We start from the raw sequence: 14,976 nt of genomic DNA on the forward strand, positions 1-14,976 counted from the left end.
TTGCTTGAGCTTGGATAAAATTGTGTTAGATAACCAAACCTAACTAAATCTTGCCAGTCAGCTAAGAATTAGTCTATTTTTGAAAGCTACATAAAATTCAATAGAAAGCCTGCTGGGACCAGGTGTTTTCTGGTCTTTGGAGACAAAATTGCTAATTCAGTCTCCAGCTGAAAACACTTATTCTTTCTGTCAAGAGAAAATGACTTTTAAAGTCAGTGACAGCAGAGCTCTCTAAAGCTTCTAGAAAGAACTCACAGTGTTGTCCAATTGTTATCTGCTGGACTGTGTGCAGCCCCAAGGTCTGGCTGGAGAGACAGTCACACATGCCTGTGCGAGATAGTGGAGGAGGTACACGGTCTCAGAAATGTCATAATACTTCCTTATGATATCCTATTTTCTCCCATTTAAAAAATTTTTATCTTTAAAAATAAAAATGTGGGGCCCTCCCTGGTGGTGCAGCGGGTTAAAGCACAGGACTAAGAAGCTAAAGCCAGTTCAGCATGAGTTCAATCCCTACCCCGGAGGTGACCCACATGGCGGGGCAGCCTCTCCTGACCCACCCTCTGTTCCCCTCATTAGTGTACTTATTCAGTTGGCCTGTTCTGCCCCCCAGTTTGTCTCTGGTGAATCCTCTCACCGCTCCTGCACCTCTGGCCTGTACCCCAGTTCTGTATACATAAATAAATCTTTTTTAAAAACTAAATTAAAATGTGATAAGACATACATAACAAAAAATTTGCCACCATTAAATGTATAATAGAGTGGCAGTAAGCACATTGCATTTTTGTACCCTCTTGATCACTATCACTCTCCAGAACTTTGTTATCATCCTAAAATGAAATTCTGCACCAATGAAACACTCTCTTGATAATCAGTGTTTTACTTTCTACCACCATGATTTTGACTATTCTCATTACCTCATATATCTTATCTCAGGTTGTCATAACAATAGCATAAACTGGGTAGTTTGCACAACAGACACTTATTGTCTTACTGTTTTGGAGGCTGGAAGATGGAGATCAGGATTCCAGCATGGTCCTGGTGACACCTCACCTCGTGGCTTACACCTTCTCACTGTCATCACATGTGGTGAGGATGGAGAAAGGAGGAGAGAAATAATTCTCTGGTTTCTGTTGTTAAAGCATACTAATCCTATTGGATCAAAATTCTACCCTTATGACTCCATTTAATTGCCTTCATAAAGGCCCTATCTCCAAATACAGCTCAATTAGGGCTTGGGGATTCAACATGTGAATTTTGGAAGAACATAATTCAATGACAGCATCATATTGTTACAGGACAGGGAGACAATATAAGAGGAGTTAGGCAATACTGGTCCTTGTTCTGGCTTATTTCACTTAGTGTAATGTCTTCAAGTTTCATCCATGATATAGCACTTATCAGAATTTCATTCCTTTTAAACCCGAATACCATTCCATCATATATAGGTGTTGGAGAAAGAGTACATCCGAATGAACTCCAACCACTGATGTTTTATGGACTCCACGCTCACTTGTCAAAGAGATCCCAGGCACCAAGAGCTGCAAATCCATCAATATGCCATGACTCTTGACATCTTGAAGGGGTGTTGCTGGGAACTAAAGGTTGAGTTATACGACCAAGTTTAGTATATAAAAAGACATGTGGGCTTTGGGTGGTTGGCTTTTGCTGGCCTTCAGCATGTTTTTGGGGGTCCCAGCAGAACTAGTAGGAAGCATTCACCAGTTTATCTCTCTCTGTTATTCCTCTCTTCATTTCCCCTTTTTGTAAATAAGCCCTTTATTAACCTTTTTGTGTGTTCCTGCAGGAGATTTCATTATACGTTTTTTTTGTTGTTTGTTTGTTTGTTTTAAGATTTATTTATTTGTGCATACAGAACTGGGGTTCAGGCCAGAGAGGCTCAGGGGCAGTGAGAGGCTTCACCAGAGACAGAGTGGGGAACAGAACAGGCAGAGCGATGAAGTACACTGCTGAGGGGAGCAGCGGGTGGGTCAGGAGAGGCCTGCCACACCATGTGGTCACCTCCGGGGCAGGCAGGAATCGAACTCATGTGGAAGTGGCTTTAGATTCTCAGTGCTGTGCTTTAACCAGCTGCACCACCAGGGAGGGCCCATTATAAGTTTTTTTAAGCACCTGGGTAAGGACCTACACTCACGCCAACCCATTTCACTTTGGGGTTGCCTTGAAACAATATGATTTCACATTAACATCTCCAGTTTTTCTCCCAATCCTTTTATCTTAGATGGATTGAAAACCAAAACTGTCCTTTTGAAAATGGAGAATTCTGTTAGTATCAGAGACATCACTAAATACCTAAAATGTTGCTGATCCTACCCCATCTGAAGATACTTTGACCTCAGCATGCAGTAATCTTTTCCACTTGTTATAGGGCACCTCAATTCAGAGAGAGGCACCCCTGAAGTCCCAAAACCTGCCTGCTCTAAGTGGGTTCTGCCATCCGCCGCAACAAGACAAAACATATAAAGCTTTAATGAAAAGTGACTTTAATACAATGAATATACAATATGAAACACAAAGAATGTAACTTCTAAATCAAACACCTGAAGTTACCCATCCCCTCGTGGGCAAAAGTCAACCCAAAAGGGATTGGCCCAAAGCAAGGCCTGAAAGCCTGCCACAAGACTAAAGCACCTTCTGGCCGGGACCCATGGAAAAGGGTCAGAAATGGCCAGACAAATCTGAGAGGAAAAGAGCAAAATCAAAATCAATATAAACACTGCCATGGTCACCTCCCTACAGGTATCTCACCCACATCTGCCTTAACCAGTCCAGGGTCAGGAAACAAGCCCGGTTTCTTCATCACATGTTTGCTGCTCCATGTGGCTTCCTTAGGTCTCCTTCTCCATCTGCCTTCTTTCTCTCTTCTTCTCTCTCCTTTTTCTCTGCTCAGTTCCACCCTCCTTCTGGGTGGGGCAGGGAACCTGGAACTTCCCTTCTCCTAGGGACCACCCAGTTACACACTGACTTCCCCTGGGACTCCCAAATGCATTTGTGTTTTGTTCCATTCTTTCATTTTTGTGTTCTATTTTATTGTATCCATAGAAATGCCTCTTAATGTCATGTGCCCAGCTTCCTGAGGCCTAGACTCAGGAACAGTTGTTTAGTTGGACAGAACCATTCTCAAGACAAACAGACTGACCTATTACACAAACTTCTAAAAGGTGGAACATCCTTTATAGACATTCCAAAGGAAGGAAATTGTGGGGTCTGTCCTCCAAAAAGAGTGAGACAGGCTTTTCTTCATAAGCCTGGATCAGTCCTCTTGGTCACCTTTGTACGAGAACTAGAGGTTAATCAAGGCTCCATGAGCCTCAGGCCATCTCTTACAGTTACTTAAAGAATGCAGATGTTTTTGCTTGAGAGCAGGGAGGGCCCTGAAGTATAGGGAAGCTTCTGTTCCTGCCCAAATCCTTTGTCCTTCCCTAATTGAAGAAATCATCATTATTCTTCCTTTTATGGCTAAGAAGTATGCAGGTGGGGAGTCTTGTCCCACTCTAGGTTTATCAGTAAACATGTTCTTTCTATGCAATAATTATCCCTTTACTCTCAGAGTAAGAATGATGTCACCCCCTTGTCTGTCATATGGAGTCCCCATATGTTCTAAATGCCCTAGTTCTAAAACCTAGGATAAACATCCCTGGTCTGCTCCATTATTTAGAATTTACAGCCATATGAATTCCGCAAACATATTAAATTCATGGTTTTTCCTTTGCTAAAAATTATTTCAAAATAAAAACAATAAATTGAGAAAAACAGGAGGAAGGGAAAGGTGGAGAAAAAAGTGAGGAGGGAGTCCAAGGGACGAGGGTGGAAGGTTATGGGTGACTTGGTGGTGGGCGCTTTATGGTGGCAATACCTAATGAGGCATGCAGATATTACCATAATAAAAAATAATTAAATTAGTTCAAAATAAATTGAGAAAATGAAATTGTCAACATGCACAATATTTTTGTTTCTGTTAGTGAAATTTTTGTAAATGTTCTAATTTAACTTACAATTTAAAATTTATTTATTCAACAAAAAAGATAATAGCCCCATGGAGATTACAACTGAGATGAAAAAAGGCACAAAATGATGTAAAATTAAAATATTATTTAAAAAATAATAATATAGCATTTCCATAACATGCTGGGCCATGGAAATCCAAGGATAAGGAGGAAACAGCCTTGATTTAAGTGGAAAAGATAGATACATATTAACAAGAGACAGCATCATGTTTTATTTCTTATTACACATTTATGTACAAATTGCTATCAGAACAGAGGGGAAGACCCCCTAGGTTTCCCAAGCAGGGTCAGGGAATTCTTTACAGTGAAAACCAATTTAGCAACAACAACAAAAAAGGTGAAGGTTGAGTACAGGGAGATGCAAATAATTCTATATTCAAGTATTTTAATCTTATGGCAAAGAGGAGAGAGAAGTGAGAGTTAACCAGAAGGCAGAGCCAATTCAAAGGACCTTTGTTGCAAAAGTTGTATCTTGCATAGCTTTGATCTAGGAAGTAAAATAATCTGATTTGTACATTAAAAAATTCATTCAGGAACCACATGGTAGCGTGGCGGAGCGGTCTCAGGCTCTGGATTAAGAAAAATCATTCAGGTAGGAGCAATGTTGAAAAACATCGGAGGAGGCTTGCAAGAGGCAGGAGCATGGTAGGTCACGTCAAGGCCCAGTGAGAGCTACTGCAGGACAGATGGAGCAGACAGGAGCCAGGCTGAGGTGGAAGAGTCCTCAGGACTTGGTGGTGGTGGGGAAGGGAAGGTCTCTCAACTCGCCCCTTACCTCCCCCCACCTACCAGAAGTCTAGGTCATCCTGCAGTCTAGTCTGCTTTCTCTTAGTCAAACCACAATAGCATTCTTCTGCAGCCAATTCTGACACTGCCATGCAAAATAACAGGAATCATTTGGCTTCTAAGTAAGCAACTATTTATTGCCTTGTCCTTGGAAATCAGTATTCCATTCATAATACTGCAAATGCTGCTAATGAATGTGACTCGAACAGATGTGACAATCTTGTGGGTAACTAGAATGCTCTGTGAGCAAGTTAGAATATTCCAATTACAATTTTCCAACTGCATACACCTGGTATCTTTACTGATTGGAACTGTTAGATGCCATTCACCATACAACTCCTTTTACAGCTTAACGTAGCATGAAAATATGCCATTTGAAGCAAAATGTAATGCATACTAAGCTATTGGAGAAATCAGTAACTGCACCAGCAACTTTTCATATAGTAGAGTGTACAGATTCAGATTTTCTTCTTGGATCATGTAAACAAGTATTTTTCTCTATGTAGGATACACAGCAGAATAGGAAATATTTACTAAATTCACGTAGTAAGGCAAAAATGCACTGGAAAAAAAAAAGCAGTGAGGATCACAAGAATAAGGATCTAGTCAAGGTTTTCTCTGGTTTCTGGGAAGTGATTTTGACAACCTTGTGCCTTCAAGGGTCCACAGATCTTCCACATCAAATCTCATGACAAATCTGGTTGCTCAGGGCCAGTCATGTATGACAAAGACACACAACTGTGTGTCAATGATATAAGCTTCTCCCATTTCTGCAGTAACAGTATTTCTCTGTTACTTTGTTCTCACTTAGTAGAAGGGTTAGGGAGTCCTCCCTGCAGCTCTTCCTACTAGTCCTACAATAAATAACAACAACAATTATGGACAGGTTACTATGAGCCATATGAGTGGTCTTGAATTTTGCATATTTTACTAATCCTCTGAATCCTAAAATCCAAGTATCATTATACCTATAGTTTAAGTTGCGGAAACAGGCAGAGAAAATTTACTAATTTGCATAAAGTGAGTCAGCTAGGAAGTGGCAGTTAGGATTTAGACTTCAGGATCCTTAACCATTTTGTTCTCTTGCCTCAAAGTGGGAAGAAACACTTGGGACAATGAAAGTCTAGAAATCTTCTCTTGGATTTGTCGTAAGCAGTCTCATGCTTGAGAAACCAGAAAGCCTATCACATTTTTATAGCAACAAAATAAAATATAGCTAGAAAAAGACAACTAAGAAGCAAAATCTCATTTATAATGATGTTCTACCACCACCAAATAAGGCCCAAAATACATGGGTGTTAATTTATCTTAAGAACCAGGAGAGCTCATCAATGAAAACTGCAAAATCAGAGTAAGAACTATTCAAGCTGAGTTTATCATCATTAAAATCTGCAGAAATAGTTCAGATTCTTTTTTTCTGGATAAAACTCATTACAAATTTATGAAGTTCTAGAAGAAATCTTTGAAAATTCTAATTGAAATGAATACCGCAAAGAGAAGTTTACTTTAAAATCATGATGAAAAACTAAGCAAGACTCTTTAGATATTAACTTCAATAATGTCATACACTTTTTAAAAAGACTTATTCATTTATGCATACAAGAACTGGGGTATAGGCCAGAGGTGCAGAGGATGAAAGGATTCACCAGAGACAGAATGGGGGACAGACTCGGCAGCTTGACGAGAGAGGAACAGCAGGTAAGACAGGAGAGTTCTGCTGTGTGCCATGGTGAGTCAGCTCTGGGGGGGAGTGGAGTGGGGATCGAACTGTGGGTAGCTTCATAGTGATGCGCTTTAACCCTTGTGCCACCAGGGAGGCCCAACAGGGTTATACATTTGATGACTTTTCTACCAAGATAAATTCTATAAAAATGTTGGAACATGTCTACACTTGTGTTGCAGATGGACAAAACTGACTTCCCAAACCACAGACTAGTACAAGTAAATCAAAGAATTTAAACCCAGAATCTATAAAGTACTAGCCCACCTATTTGGCAAAGGTAAACAAATATATGGATGAAGAAATGAAAATTACTAGTTCTAAGATGTTTCAATGTTTCTTAAATTATGACTGCTTAATAGAACATATTTTGAACAAGTCAGAAGAAAAATAATAGTTAAGAAGTTGTACACAGAAGCTCTCTGCTAAAAACACAAATAACAGAAACAAAGATATTATTAAGTCCTAAATTTCATTCTAGGAGTGATTCAAAGTAGATGAATTATAAGTTTAATTGAGGGAAAACAGAAAGACAAAATCCACAAAGTACTTAGCTTCAATAATAACAATTAAGGAAATGTATTTAAAGTAACTGAAGGTACAATTATCATGAATGATAAGTACTTAATTGTCTTTGATTTCTAAGCCTACCATAAGGGGAAAAAAGTGATAGACAAAACTTGGAATTGTGGAGGTATGTAAAAATGTCTAAGTATTCTGTAGAGCAATACTGGGCTTGCTCCTTGGATTGAGTTTGTATCCTCTGAGCTATTTTACATTCAGTGCAGGCAGATTAACTGGTAAAGATGAAAATAATTTCTGACTAGTGGAAAAGATGACACCAAAACTTATAGTTTATGGTCTTGTGGGTACTGAGCTGCTTACAAATCCTCTCAATGCTTTTTGAGACATTTTTAACATTTTATTTTTTTCCCCTCTTCAGATAGTAGATTTACTAACATTTTGGACATATATTTACTTTATATTTCATGAGATTTTACCTTTCTGAAAATATACTTTTGCACATTCTGAGTTTATCCCATTGAGATGACTAAGTGAACTTCCTACTACATTCTTGCTTGAGAAAGAAATGTGCTCATGGGTTGCTCAAGTCCAGACACTTCTTTCCTTGACTTGAAGTGTAATTCTTAAGCAGCAATAAAACAAACTTTAATGATCCTAGTAAGCATTTTTTCCGATTTTGTAGTGTGTTCCATTTTCTGTAATGTCAAATCAGTTATTCCCAATTAATGGCAGCAATGACTAGAAATTTGTTGATGTGGGCTAGTGATTTGGGGATCTCCAATGGATGATAGAATTTTATTCTCTATTGAATGAAAGATAACAAAGAATCTCTGCTTATGTCTTTGTGAGCTCACTTCAATCAAACAAATATTTGAGACTGACTGTGAAAATCCACAGTGAAGAATTCAGAAAAGGTGAGATTTTAATTTCTATGATCAGATTTTTTTTTAATTTTTGTATTTATGCATACAAGACCTAGGGTACAGGTCAAAGATGTGGGAGGTGAGAGACAGAGATAGAATGGGAAGCAGAACAGGCAGATTGACTGAAATATACTGCTGAGGAGAGCAGCAGTTAAGAAAGGAGAAGTCTGCTGTGCCACGTAGGTCAGCTCCCTGGCCAGGGATCGAACTCAGGCCAAAGTGGCAGGGGGTAGCTTCATGGTGCTGTGCCTTAACCTGTTGCTCCACCATGGAGGGCTGTCTGTGTTCACTTTTGAGCCTTGATTGAAGTCATAGAACTGAAGCTACAGGTTCTCTGTATATTTATACATCTGTGCTTCGTAATTCAGAACACACTTTACCTCTAATCGTGCAAGTGTGAAATATTTCCCTAATCAGAGGTTACTGATAATTACCTCGGAAGTTAAGGAAGCTGCTCTGATTGTTGGTAGGGTTAAGATCAGTGAAGAAGGAAATCAAATGTTCTCAAAATTTATAGATAATAAACAACTCTATCTTTAATACTTTAAACTTGCCAAACCTACTTAGGAGGAAAAACATTCTTTTAACATCTCTAGTTTAGAAACATTTTAAAAATCCAAGATTAATATCATAAAATGAATCTTCGGATGAGTCAGACTGGTTTGACAACTTTTGGGTTAAAAATGAAAATAGTTTTATGTTTTTCTCTGATTTATCAGCACAAGTTATCCACATATATTTTATATTTCCATTAGAGTCAGGGTTTTGGTTTTTTTTTTCCCATAGTGTTAAAGAGACCAGTCTTGAAAACTACCTGAGAGGCAAAAAAAGCTTCGTTATACAAAGTTTAATTTAGTGTATTTAGTCAAATTAACATGACCTGGATCATTCCTTACCTCTGCCTCTAAAATCAAAAGCAAAACTTAAAACTGTTTCCAAAGGCTCATATGAGGTGACCAATTTCTTGTAATTTAAGAAAACTTTATTATAGTCAAACTACAAAGAATGAACAGTCACTGTCACTGCCTGCTCACTGCATAGGCTGCTTTGTAACATTCCCCGAGTTTCATTCCTCGTTTTGGTTTGATGCTTCCAATCTGCACAATCTTTTTGGTGTATGTGTGGTAAAATTTAGTAATGGTTCATTAGTCTTACTTTGAATATCTCTGAATTTTTGACAGATTAGTTAATCTGAACTTCTTAGATTACTTATACTGGATTATTTATATACTTATATCAAATAAGTTAACATTACCCCTATACTATGTTGTTAAAATAGAAATGTAGGGCCCTCCCTGGTGGCGCAAAGGGTCAGGACACAGCATTGCAAGCTGGTTGCAGCCACCTCAATGAAAGTTTATCCCCCACCCGGGAGGTGACCCACATGGCGTGGCAGACCTCTCCTGTCTAGCCCACTGCTTCCCCCCAGCAGTGTACTTCATTGATCTGCCTGTTCTGCTCCCCACTCTTTCTCTGGTGAATCCTCTCACCACCCCTGCACCTCTGGCCTGTACTCCAGTTCTGTATGTATAAATAAACAAATAAATATTTTTTTAAATGTAAATGTTTATGTTCTTAAAATGTATACTTGTCTTAAACTAAGTTGAGTCATATTTGACCTAATGTTTTTATAACAACAAGTATGTTTTATAGTAAAGCATGCTATAGAATTAAACCTATCAGTAAAATTGTACTTAGAAATTATTCAGGAATCAAAAATATATTCTTTAATTAAATTGATTTAATTAAATTCAACTTTAAGCTCCTAAGTAGCTTGTTGAATAGAGATTTTGCAATTCTATCCTTCTTCCCCCAATTCCCATTTTGTCCCTAGGGAAAAAAAAAAAACAACTCTTAAACAAAGACCCTGGGAAGAAAATTGTGCCCGTCAACTTGTAAATCTGAAATTTTCCCCAAATTATTAATGCTATTGTTTTATTTTAGTCTTGTCATGTTTTTCTAGGTTGGCCTATCTTTGTATCATGTTAAGGAATGTTTTCATTTTGCCACTTTCAGAAAGTCTTGAAAGAAGATGAATATGTGGACCTTCATGGAGTGGGGTATGTGTGCCCCATAAAAGCCGCTAATCTTTTGAAATATGTGACAAATCGTTCTCAGTTACCTGCCTCCCAGTTTTCTACTTAAAATTCAATTGACTAAAAGTTGTAACTAATATGCATGATTGAGACTATGCTAGCAGCAATAATAACAGAAAAATACAACGCATCCAAAGTAATGGGATGATGGGGTTTTGTTTAAAAAAGAAAGAGTAATTTTACCCTAAAATGTTTGTTTCAGAATATGCAAAAGTATAATGAAAGAAAAAAGTTGAGTGAATACCAAGTTGCTCAGGGTGTGAAAAAAAATAGATCTTATTTGTCTTAATTTATATTACCCGAGTCTGAAAAGAAACATGCATATATATTAAAAATTAACAAAGTGCTGGTTTTGATGGGCTTATTCAATAAGTAATTACTTTAAAAAAGAGAAACATCATGCAACATTGACTTCCATGTGTAATTTATGTTTGATTTGCATTTCCGTGATGATGAGCATTTTTTCATGTGCTAGTTAGTTGGCCATCTGAACATCTTCTTAAGAGAAATGTCTACTCAAATCTTCTGCCCATTTTTTTGATTGGGTTATTTGTTTTCTTCTTGTTGAGCATATGAATTCTTTGTAGAGCCTGTATATTAGCCCTTTGTTGGATATCTAATGTGCAAATATTTTCTCCCATTTGGTAGTATGTCTTTTCATTTCAATGATCATTTCTTTTGCTGTGCAAAAACATACTTTTTTAGTTTGAAGTTCTATTTATTTATTTATTTTGTCATTGCAGTCAAATCCTCAAAGATGTCACTGAAGCCAGAGTCACAGTGTTTTACCTATGTTTCTTCAATATATTTTATGGTTTCAAGTCTGACATTCAATTTCTCAGATCCAATTTTTTGTGTGTGGTCCAGTGGTCTAGTTTCACTTCTCTGCAGGTGGCTGTCCAGTTCCCCAACACCATTTGTTGATCTACTATGTTCTTATTTTCAAGGGAAACATTGATTAACACTTATCAAGTAGCAATGCACTGATCCCCAATAGAGAATTTCACTTTCCTTCATTTTGATGTTTACTTACAGTAATAAATTAATTACAATTATTCAGTCTCATACAGTTCTGTATGACTGTATGGGTAATTTAAACTCATGATATTTTAAGCAACAGATGCCTGTGTACAGGTTTTTGAGCCAATGTTGATAGAAAATATTCAGATATTTCCAGTGAAGTGAATTGGGATTTTCAGGACTCCTTCTAGTTCAAAAATTTCTGGTACACAAAGATGTGCCCAGAGAGCTGCTCTCTTTTCCTTTGCAAAGTGGCACTGATAAGCTACCAGTAGTCCTAAACATTCTGGCAAAGTAACAAATAAATTTTATCAGAAGACTGAAGGAAGTAGGTACTGCATTAAAACCAGTGTAAAATTATTGTACAGATCATAGAAACCTTCGTCTCTGGAAAAATATCTGTCAATACATAACTCAATACATAATGAAAATTTTTAATCCAGTTATTCACTTTTGAGGTATCCAGCCCAACAAAACAAATTCTCCCCTTCCCTTCTCCATCAGTAGTATCAGTAACATACTAATAACATATAAAAATTCCAAACTTATTCATAGTTACACAACAGACAATGTCAATACGTTAAAGTGTGTCTATAAAATGTGTAGCCCAATGGAAAAGGCAGAGTACAAAAAGGCAAACTAGCAGGCCCTCCCTGGTGGCGCAGCGGGGTAAAGCACAGCACGAAGCAGCTGAAACCACTTCCTCAAGAGTTCGATTCCTGCCTGCCCCGGAGGTGACCACATGGCGTGGCAGACCTCTCCTGACCCGCCTGCTGCTCTCCCCTCAGCAGTGTACTTTGATCATCTGCCTGTTTTGCTCCCCGCTCTTCCTCTGGTGAAGCCTCTCACCACCCCTGAGCCTCTGGCCTGTACCTCAGTTCTGTATGTACAAATAAATAAATCTTAAAAAAAAAAACAAAAAGCTAGCCTAGTTGATGATGGGCTACATATCCCCAGTCCCATGTCACGGGGACATGCACACGGAAGTGTGGTATCAGAATAAATGTGTAAAGGATGCATACATTTAACAGAGTATTGTGAAATGTTAATGCATATGTCGATAATCTAAACCCAACAAGGCTGAAAAGATCAGACCATGTTGTGGAGGCTCTAGGGTTTCTGACGGTGGCGCTTGAACTTTACACTGTGGCTAAGGAGAGCTGAAGAATCTTTTTCAAAAAACAACAGGAAGAAAATAGTGTTCTAGGAAGTAGTTACAACTATTCGGGCAAAGGTTAGTGTGAGAGAAGATGATGTCAGCATTCCCAGTCCTGGAAACGAGCAGGAGATTAAGAGTGAAAGATTGTCCATTAATAAACTCAAAGAAGAGTTTGATGTGATATTAGTAAAGACCCTAGTATTGATTCTTCCCCTGAAAAGTTGTATGAATTTTTAATTAAATTGGTACTAATAATTTCTTTTAATCATAATTTCTCTGGTTCTGTTGAAATACCTTGGATTTTATGGGTTTCTCACTAGAGGGCGACCTAATCATATTCATTTGCTGTCTTTAGAGCCTGATACACCAAGTGTAACTGATGGCCAACATAGTCATCAGGGTGTTTATTAGAAATGAAGGTTCTGGTCTTCTGAAACTCGTGGAATTAAAACCTATATTATTATTTTTTTTTAAAGAAGCTTTTTTTTTTTTTTTTAAAGATTTATTTATTTGTGCATACAGAACTGGGGTACAGGCCAGAGGCTCAGGGACGGTGAGATGCTTCACCAGAGACAGAGTGGGGAACAGAACAGGCAGATCCACGAAGTACACTGCTGAGGGGAGCAGCGGGCGGGTCAGGAGAGGTCTGCCACGCCTTGTGGTCACCTCCGGGGCAGGCGGGAATCGAACTCATGCAGAAGCGGCTCTAGATTCTCAGTGCTGTGCTTTAACCCGCTGTGCCACCAGGGAGGGCCCTAAAACCTATATTTTAAGAGACTCACCCAGTAGGTACATTAAAGTTTGGGAAGAGCAGTCTAGGGCACACAGCTCTCTCCTACCTTACTGTCAGTGACTGCCTGGCATTTCTTCTCAGAGGCCCCGCCCCCACTTAACATTGCTGTCTTTATCATCTCTACTGGGTTCTTCCACATTGTCCTATGGGTGCTGTCCATTTCGGCTCTACACCATGGCTAGTGGGAAATGCACATGGACAAACAAGACAGGTTTTAAAGCCAACCCAGCAAACGCCACAGCTGCTCTGCTCTTTCCTCGTGCACTTCTCAAAGTCAACTCTGAGCAGCTGTTTCTACTCTCGTGCATGTTTGTGGGATAAGACGCTAACTTCTGTTTTTGATTTACCAAAACAGAAATAGAGGACAGCTGCTTTTTAAAGTGTGTGACCACTGATGTCACATTTGTAAGATTTAGTTCTTAAGATCAGCCTGTCCAAAAAAACCAAATGGCATAAACAGCCTCCACTACACTCTTACAAGAGAAAAGGGAAGAAGAGAAGCCAGCATGTGTATTGATGGGGTTTGTGGAATCTTCTGACTGGAGCCTCGCATGGGAGTGGTTCAGTGCATCTTTGCAGCTGCTTCTCCCTAAGATAAATGCACTGGGAGGTTTGGGGCAAAAAAGTAACTCTTAGCCCCATTTCTGCCTTTTGTGCTGGTGGAATCCTAGTAGATTACATATTTCTAGTATTATACTTCTCCAAAAGAAATGTGACATGTTCTCTGAAAAGAATTCAGAGAGGACATCCTCTGGTGTGGAAACAACACATTGCCAATTCCACTCTTCATACACGTATGGTCTTCATGCACTTAGAACACTTATAGTTTAACAGTGTTCTAAAAATCTAATGCAACAGTTCTCCAACTTTCTAGTACATCAGAGTCTCCTAGAAGCCTTGTTAAAACACAGATTACTGAGGTCTACCTAAGAAGGTCTGATTCCATAGGTCTGAGGTGGGACCTGAATTTACATTTCTACTATATTCCCAGGAGATGCTGATTGGGGACAAAACTTTGAACTTCATGTGCTATAAATTATCTTTACCTATTATATATATATATATAAAATTACCCATATATAATTATATACCTTTGTGTATACAAATTATTTTTATATACGTGTGTGTGTGTGTGTGTGTAGTTCGCTTTAGTTTACAATGTTAGGTCCCAAGATTAAATTTTCTCACCATTCCCACCACCAACTGTCAAGTCACAATTCACCACCAGTTGGCCCCTTTTATTGATTCTCCCACTTTTTATTCCTCTCTGGATCATTCTTTTATCAGAATCTAAATGTCTGGTTTTGTTCATGTTTTCTTTCTATGCAATCAGTGAATGAAATTATACAGTATTTGTCTTTCTACATCTGACTTATCTCACTTAGCACAATCCAGTCAAGATCATCCACTTTGCAAATGACAAGATTCATCTTTTCTAGGCCTGAGTAGTATTCCACTGTGGATATTTGCCACATAATTCTTTATCCATTTGTCTATTGTTAGTCGTTTTGGTTGTTTCCATATCTTGGCTAGTCTGAATAATGCTGGAATGAACATGGGTGTGCATATGTCTTTTTCAGTTAGTGTTTTCATATTCTTTGGGTAAGTGCCCTGAAGTGGGATTATTGGATTATGCAGTATTTCTATTTTTTATTTTTTGAGAAAACTCCATGCAGTTTTTCATAGTGGTTGCAAAAATTTACTCCCACTAAGAGTGAATAATGGTTCCCTTCCTCTACATCGATGCCAACGTTAATTATTTACTGATTTCTCAATAATAGCCATGATAACATTGTGAGGTGAAATTTTATTGTGATTTTGATTTTCATTTCCTTAATGATCAGCAATGTGGAGCAAATTTCCATGTTTCTATTGGTCATCTGCACATCTTTGCAATGTCTGTATCTTCTGCCCTTTTTTTTTTTT

The sequence above is a fragment of the Condylura cristata genome, unplaced genomic scaffold (genome assembly GCF_000260355.1).
Source record: "Condylura cristata isolate star-nosed mole 26May11 unplaced genomic scaffold, ConCri1.0 scaffold00030, whole genome shotgun sequence".
NCBI classification, from domain to species: Eukaryota; Metazoa; Chordata; class Mammalia; order Eulipotyphla; family Talpidae; genus Condylura; species Condylura cristata.